The sequence below is a fragment of the Eutrema salsugineum genome, unplaced genomic scaffold, assembly GCF_000478725.1.
Source record: "Eutrema salsugineum unplaced genomic scaffold, Eutsalg1_0 scaffold_3, whole genome shotgun sequence".
In the NCBI taxonomy this organism is placed as follows: domain Eukaryota; kingdom Viridiplantae; phylum Streptophyta; class Magnoliopsida; order Brassicales; family Brassicaceae; genus Eutrema; species Eutrema salsugineum.
Genome location: NW_006256756.1, coordinates 15,665,227 through 15,673,918, shown reverse-complemented (window position 1 = coordinate 15,673,918; position 8,692 = coordinate 15,665,227). Strand labels below are relative to the sequence as shown.

At 40.8% G+C, this 8,692-nt stretch overlaps 1 non-coding gene across 1 annotated transcript; it reads right to left on the bottom strand.

Annotated features, from left to right (window-relative positions):
* Positions 1–4,434: 4,434 nt before the first annotated feature.
* Positions 4,435–4,541, bottom strand: LOC112085598. Its single transcript, XR_002898899.1, has one exon. It is a non-coding gene; the product is annotated as a small nucleolar RNA R71 (small nucleolar RNA).
* Between the last annotated feature and the right edge of the window lie 4,151 nt (positions 4,542–8,692).

Genomic DNA, 8,692 nt, shown 5'->3' with positions numbered 1-8,692 from the left:
AAAAAAAAAGATTAAAATCCTATGTACAAGGATAACCATGGGGTGTTCCCAAGAGCACTTTGTTTTAAGTCACTAAGTTTGAATTCTTACACTCTTTTCTTAGTGAGGGAGAGGAGGAGCATTGATACTCCTTGTCTTGTCCATGAATTCAAGCCTGCGGTCCTTGTTCATCAGCTCTTGAACACACTCAGATCCCTTATCCTTGAACTCTGGTATGAGGATTTCTCTGACTCTGGAAAATGGGCTTGGTCCCCCATTGCCTTTAACCTTGTAGTCCACAGCTCCACCATAAAAATTCCAAGGAGTGAGAGTTAAAGCTTGAGAAGAAGATCCAAGGTTGAATGATTTGATGCATTTTGGACTCTTTCCTTTTGATTCTGAACCTTTGCCCTTGTTGTTGCCCAGCTCTTTCTCACTTGGTGTAGGAGACAAAGAGTTCAAGCAAGCTTCATCTTTACTAAAGAAATCCCTATCTTCATACTTTAGGTCAGGTTTGATTTGGGTTTCTTTCGTCTTCTCCACAGCTGCAAGGGGTTGAGCTTCTTCTATAATACCAATGCTTCCAACATATTTCATCTCAGTCCTTGAAATCATCAATCTCTTCAACAATAGCTCCACAAAATTCAGCTGAAGGAGGCTTAACGGGGTAATAAACTTCTTTATCTACCTTTTCGAGCACCACTCTTTGGGTTTCAAAGTCAATTCTTGCTCATGTGGTGTTAAGAAATGAAGTTCCAAGTAAAAGAGGAAGCTCTTTGGTCTTCTTCATCTTCATGACCACAAAGTCAATTGGGACTATGCATTCACCAATCTTTAGAGGACAGTCTTCACGGATCCCATATAGTTTCTTTGAGTGGTAATCTCATAACACCGGATTTTAACCATTTTTATGGATCACTTAATATCTTTTGCAGGTGTTTTTACTTGATAAGTAGAGTTTTTGAGGATCTTTGGGTATCAATCCCTTTGTCTGTTGTAGCACAAAGGTTATCAATCCAAGGTGTGGAGTTTAGTGCACTAGACTATGTGATCAGTTCTTAATCCAAACAAAACAAGATGATTGGTTTGAAACGAGTGACAGAATTACAATTAAACAAGATTAAGCTAATGAACAAAGCAAACAAAACAAACAAAGACAAGATGATGATGATATTAATATGATGGAAACATGGAGCTCTAGACATGATAGTTGGCTAAGGTGCATTAGTGATCAATTAAGGTGCTAATGACAATATGAAATATGATTCAAACAACTTAAAATTCAAAACATGTCTACTCTTTCCCAAGCAATAGAACACTAAACCAAACCTTGCTCATACCTAATCATTATTAGAGACACAATGAAAGGAATTCATTATAATTCAATTCTAATCTATCATTTATGCATATAACAAACATTCCCATGACATTAATGCATAAACCTCTATAATAGCTGGTTCAGGCATTTCATCAAACACATTTTGGGTGGATTAAATGCCAAAGATCTGGGTTAGAGAGATCATCTAAAACCCAGCATTAAGATCAGCTATTAAGAGAAATGAAAACATAAATCTAGTCCTAAGCACCCTAATCTAACACTTTTGCACCATAACCTACATATCTAGGACTCCATTAAAGAAACTACTCACTAATCAATTAACATACTTAATCCTTTGCAAGATGTGTTTTGTTAATCATGATTAAAAACTTTGAATGATGAAAAGAAATGATAAGACTGTAAAGAAACTGCTTTAAATCTGATTAAACTCAAAGAAGATTCTTCACAAAAGAGGCAAGTTCTAAAAGAGGATAAAAGGTGTATAGGGTTTTTGACCTCAAAAACTATATATAGACTAAGGTTCAGACCGGCTCAGCCCAGGAAAAACTGAGTACTGACCCGGTTTTCTTGGGTAAAAGTAAGTATGCCCCAAGGTGATCTGCTGGCTCCCATGGCGAGGCCTTCAGCTTGAGGCATAGAAATATGGGTTTTGGTTCAAGAACACGTGCTTGACTCGGGTTGATCTTCACAAGGCATATATGTCGGGGCAGGTCTGTTCTTGCTTAGGAATGGTGAAAAGAGGATGCATCGGGGTCAAGTAGGACGAGGCCAGAGGTCGAGGTATTTTATCGCCACAAGCTTCTCCTGAAACGACTAATTATCTAGGCTGTGATCATCAAAGTCAAGAAATTCTGCTAAGCGTTGAGAAAGACCCTTGACCAAAGAGCCTCGGTATGGCTATACCGAGGCTATTTTTACGAAATATTTTGGTCAAACCTCGGTAATTTACCTCGCCTAAAGCTGTACCGAGGCAATGCATGGAAGGAGGTTCAAGAGCCCAAATTTGACTAAGTGTAAAACACCTCGGCTCAAGACCCTCGGAACAAGGTTAATCCGAGGGTACTTGCGAATGAACTTGGCCAAACCTCAACAAAACACCTTGGCACAGCTCATACTGAGGTTTTCTCATACAAGGTTCAGCTCACAAACATCTCTCTCGTAACAACCTTTTCACGTGAAGATCAAAGACAAGATCCATGCATGTTCTTGAGATGTTCATGCATTTTAAGGCCAGATGCAAGACACCCTCGCCATAAAGACCTCGGCACAAGACTTGTCCAAGCCGAGGGTGTGACAAAAGACCCAGCAAGACTGGTTCAGTACCCGGTTTGTTCCGGGCTGACCCGGTTCCCTTTTAGAAACTATAAATACCATTTTGGCAAAAACCCTAAGGATTTTTTATGCCATTTTCGTTTTCCTTTTCCTCTTTAGTGTAAAGACTTTGGTTCTAAGAGATATCCCTCATTTCTTAATCGATTTTAAGAGTATTTCTTTGCATCAAATCATTTCTCAATCTTATTAAAAGCTTCCAATCATGCTTAACATCACTCCTTGCAAAAGATCAAGCGTCTTAACTATGATTAGTGAGTAGATCCATTTTAAGGTCTTAGATGAGTAGATTAGGGTGCTAAGATGTTAGATTAGAGAGTTTAGGGGTTAGATCTTGCATCATCCATTCTCTAACAAGCTGTCTCAAAACTAAATCTTTGGACATCACTCTGGTCTAGATCTTGGGCATTTCATTACCCAAAAGGTGTTTGTGAAAATGCCTGAACCAAGATTGTTAGAGGTTTAAGTGTTTTTCATCATGAGAGTGATTGTTTAATGCTTAAATGACTTATTAGAATGATTCTTAATGCTTGTTGATTCATGCTTCTCAAATGGAAATTTGGTATGAAAGAGGATTAGCATAGGAGTTTAATGCCTTCATGAGAGGATTATCTTACTTAAGAGTCTATGTAAAATGGTGTTGCTTGATTGTTTGTTCATTTAGCTCTCTAGTTTAGCATTAAAGCACCCTAACCATCTATCTTGTCTAAGGCCTTTCCCTCATCATATTCATATCATCATCACTTGTTTATTTTTATTGCTTGCTTTAGTTTACTTTCATTACTTGTCATTGTCTTGTTTGGTTTTCAGTTTAAGCACTTGTTACTAATCAAACCGCGTATATTGCTTGAATTAAGAAACTATCTCATAGATAAGTGTCTAAACCACATTGTTGGATTGATAACCCCTTATTCTACAACTGATAAAGGGGATTGATAACCTCCTTAAGAGCCCCAAAACTCTTAGTTATCAATTGGCGCTGTTGCCAAAGTGTGGTCTTAGCATTTGTCTTTGATACTTTTCTTGAGATTAAGCCTGTTTTACCTTTTGTTTTACTGATTAAACTCTTAAGTGCTGAAGTTTCAGGTTTATGTCACATAGAACAAGGACTAGAAGCAGGAGTTGTAAAGCAGCTGAACCCTTTATTGACAACATACACATGCTGGATAGAAGAGGCAGAAGAGAAAGGGACAGAGCTGCTCACCAAGAAGGAGAATATCATCTTCAGCAGTTGGATATGGAGCATCATGCAGAACAAGCTGAGCATCAGGCTCAAGTGAATGTGGCTCAAGCTGAAAGGAATGAGCAGCAAGCTTATGTGAATTAGAACATGGCACAGAGAAATGAACGCCAAGCTCAGCAGAACCAGCAGCAAGCTAACAGGAATGAGCAGTAGGCTCACAAGCTCTAAGGCGACAAGAACCTCCACAAGTCTTTGTTGGTGGAAAGGACAAAGCCAATGCACACCAATACCAAGCAGGGATTCAGGCTCCACCGGTTCAGAATAATAATTTTGAGGTGAAGACTTCAACATGGTTCAGAACTCTAAGTACCATGGTCTGCCAATGGAGGACCCCTTGGAGCATTTGGATCAATTTGATAGAGTGTATTACCTGACCAAGATAAATGGCGTTTCCGAGGACAGTTTCAAGCTTAGATTGTTTCCCTTCAGTTTGGGAGACAAGGCACATCAGTGGGAAAAGAATCTGACTAGAGGATCTATCCAAACTTGGGAGCAGTGCAAACTTGCATTCTTGTCTAAGTTCTTCTCTACCTCATGGACTGCAAAGCTGAGAACCCAGATATCAAGCTTTACCCAGCAGAAAAATGAAAGCTTTGGGGAAGCTTGGGAGAGGTTTAGGAGTTACATCAACCATTGTCCATATCATGACTTTTCAGAAGCTTCACTCTTGAGTACATTGTATAGAGGAGCACTTCCAAAGATCAGAAACTAGTTAGACACAGCTTCAAATGGGAATTTTCTGGGTAAAAAGATCAATGCTGCATTGGAACTTGTGGAGAATCTAGCCATGAGTAATGATACTTGTGGGGAAGACTTTGACAGGGCAAATAAAAGTGAGGGCTCCAACAAAGAGCTAAGGATGGAGAAAGACATTAGAGAGCTTCAGAGCAAGCTTGACAAAGTGTTGGTGGCAACTCAAAAGCCACTATACTTTGTGGGAGAATTTGATGATCAACCCCCAAGCTTTGAAAATGTCAATGAAGATGGCCTCACTCAAGAGGAGATAAACTACATTGGGAATCAGAATAGGTATCAGAGGTTCAACAACTTCAACTCAAATTAAAACCTCTCATATAGAAACCCCAATGTGGCTAACCCCCAAGATCAAGTTTACCCTCCAACTCAAGGTCAGCAGAGTTTTGCTCCCAAAAACAACTATCAAGGGAACTTAACATAAACAGCCGCAGTTGGGTCAAAGCTATGGACAGCCACAGCAACTGATTCAGGGGAGCAACTTCAGTAGCCAGCCTCAACAACAGAAATATCCGCAAGGATTCAATCAGCCGCAGTTGGGTCAGCATCAGTTGGGTCAACAGCTGCCGGTTCAGGGTCAACAGATGGGGTATGAGTTGTGTGGGGTGCTACGACAGCTTCTTCAGGGTCAGCAGCGGGTTGAGAGTGGTTTTTCAGACTTGGGTTCAAAGTATGTTGCAATACAACAAGAGATCAAAGAGTTACGGCAGAATCAAGCCTCTACCTCAAGAAACCAATGCACTCTACCTGGTAAACCTGAGCCTTACCCAAAAGAGTATTGCAATGCTATAACTCTTAGAAGTTAAAAGGCGTTACCAGAGACAGAACCTAGACAAGTGCTCATTGAGGACAATGAGCAAGTTGGTGGGGAGGCAGCTCAAAAGAGTGAGCAAAAAGAGGAAGTTGTCAAGAGTGACAAAGGTAAAGAGCTGGAGAAGGAATCAGAACCTGAGAAGCCCTATGTTCCACCACCTCCTTATCAGCCTAAACTTCCATTTCCTGGAAGTTTTAAGAAGCAACTCCTAAACAAGGCTAGAACAAATTTTGAAAAGCAGCTTAATGAGACTCCATTCACCATGCCTCTCATAGAATCTTTTCTAATGATGCCAAAGCTTGGAAAATTTTAAAAAAATGCCATCCCCAACAAGATAAAGGAGCTAACAGGGATGGTTGTGTTGAGTCATGAGTGCAGTGCAATCATACAAAGGAGGGCAATCCCTAGAAAGCTATCAGATCCAGGGAGCTTCACATTTCCTTGTGCCATTGGTCCTTTGATGTCTTCTGGTTGTTTATGTGACTTAGGAGCATCAATGAGCTTCATTCCATTTTCAATAGCAAAGAAGTTCGGGTACAGAGTGTTCAAGCCAGCAAGAATCTCTCTAGTCTTAGCTGATAGGTCTGTTAGACTACCAGTTGGAATGCTTGAAGATCTACCAGTCAAGATAGGCATCTTTGAGGTTCCAACAGACTTTGTGGTCTTGGAAATGGATGAGGAACCCATTGATCCTCTCATCTTAGGCAGACCATTCCTTGCCACTTCTGGTGCCATCATTTATGTAAGGGTTGTCATGATTGAACTTCAAATTGGATCAGAGAGACTCAAGTTTGATGTGAAGGATATGATGAAGAAACCCACCATAGAAGGACAAGTTTTCTATGTGGAAACTATGGATGAGCTAGCTGATGAGCTCCTAGAGGATTTGAACACTGAAGACCACCTTCAAGTAGCCTTGACTAAAGAACATGGAGATCATGGTTACTTGGCTGATGAAGAGAGTGAAGCCTACAAGATGGCTTTGGATCAACACAAAGAAGTGGATTCAGAACACGGTTCTTGGAGCTGGGATCAAGTGGTTTCAGATGTTCAGAAAATCAGTAGGTCAAGCACAAACCAATGGTCAGTTCAAGAGTGCAAAACCGTGAGGATGAGCAAGGCAACAAGCCTATTGAGGAGATGAACACCAAACAAGAGCCGGCAGGGGAAGATTCATATATGCGGATTGGGATGAGTCTAAGGCGCCTCAATTGGAACTCAAACCTCTTCCTAAGGGGCTCATGTATGCATTCTTAGGTCTCAATGAGTCTTACCATGTCATTATAAATGATAGGTTGTTAGATGATCAAGAGCATGCATTATTGAGTGAACTGAGAAAGCATAGGAGAGCCATTGGTTATTCATTGGATGACATAAAGGATATCTCACCCAACCAATGCACTCATAGTATTCATCTTGAAGAAGAATCTATGTCATCCATTGAACACCAAAGGAGGCTGAATCCTAACTTAAAAGAAGTAGTGAAAAAGAAAATTCTAAAACTCCTAGAGGCTGCGATCATCTATCCTATCTCAGACTCTAGATGGGTTTCGCCAGTTCATGTGGTGCCCAAGAAGGGTGGAATGACAGTGATCAAAAATGAAAGGGATGAGCTGATAGCAACCAGAACCATCACAGGTCATAGGATGTGTATAGATTACAGAAAGTTGAATGCAGCCTCTAGGAAAGACCACTTCCCTCTTCTTTTTATTGACCAAATGTCTGAAAGGCTAGCTAATCATCCCTTCTTCTGTTTTCTGGATGGTTACTCTAGGTTCTTTCAGATTCCAATAGACCCAAGATACCAGGAGAAAACCATATTTACCTGTCCATATGGGACCTTTGCTTATAGGCGCATGCCATTTGGGCTGTGCAATGCTCCTGCTACATTTCAACGCTGTATGATGTCCATATTTTCGGATCTGATTGAATAGAAAGTAGAGATATTCATGGATGATTTTTCAGTTTATGGATCCTTCTTCTCTGTCTGTTTGTCTAACTTGTCTCAGGTCCTAACGAGATGTGAGGAGCACAGCTTGGTTCTCAACTTGGAGAAGTGTGCTTTTATGGTGCAAGAGGGTATTGTTCTTGGGCACAAGGTTTCTGAGGCAGGGATAGAAGTGGACAGGGCGAAAGTGGAAGTGATGGTGAACTTGCAAGCTCTAAACTCTGTTAAGGGGATCAGAAGCTTTCTGGGTCATGCAGGCTTTTATAGAAGGTTCATTAAATATTTATCCAAGATAGCAAGGCCATTGATAAGGTTGCTATGCAAGGATGTGGAGTTTGTCTTTGATGCTGAATGTGAGGAGGCCTTTAAGAAGATCAAAGAAGCCTTGATCAGTGCACCCATCGTACAAGCCCCAAATTGGTCTCTACCCTTTGAAGTAATGACTGATGCCTTTGACTATGCTGTTGGAGCGGTTTTGGGTCAGAAGAAAGATAAGAAGCTACATGTGATATACTTTGAGATGGGTACTTCTTTTGCAAGAGTTTGATATGGAGGTTCAGGATAAGAAAGGAATAGAGAATGGTGCAGCTGATCACCTCTCGAGACTAAGAGTGGATTCTGAGATCCCTCTTAATGACTCTTTACCTGAAGAACAACTTATGGTGCTCAAGAGTTACATGAAGGTTGAGGAGGTTGATACCATTAGAGAAAGCAGGTAGGCATGGTTCGCTGATATATATAGTGAACTTCTTTTCATGTGGGGTTGATCCACCAGAGCTGAGTGGAAATCAAAAGAAGAAGTTCTTTAAAGACACCAAGATGTATTTTTGGGATGAATCATTTCTCTATGTGCTCAACAAGGATCATCTATACAGAAGATGTCTAGCTGAGGAAGACGTCCAGCCAGTTCTACAAGAGTGTCACCGTTCAGCCTATGGTGGACATTTGGGAGCTTTTAAAACGGTGGCCAAGGTATTGCAATCAGGTTTTTGGTGGCCAACCATGTTCAAGGATACCCAAGGTGTGGTTTCAAGTTGTGATTCATGTCAAAAGCAGGGCAACATATCAAAGAGGAGTGAGATGCCTCAAAACCCAATCTTGGAGGTTGAGATCTTTGACTGTTGGGGCATAGATTTCATGGGGCCAATCATCAGCTCTTATGGGAACCAATACATCTTGGTGGCTGTTGATTATGTCTCCAAGTGGGTTGAAGCCATTGCAAGCCCCACATTTGATTCAAAAGTTGTATGCAAGCTGTTCAAGAGCATCATCTTCCTAAGGTTTGGT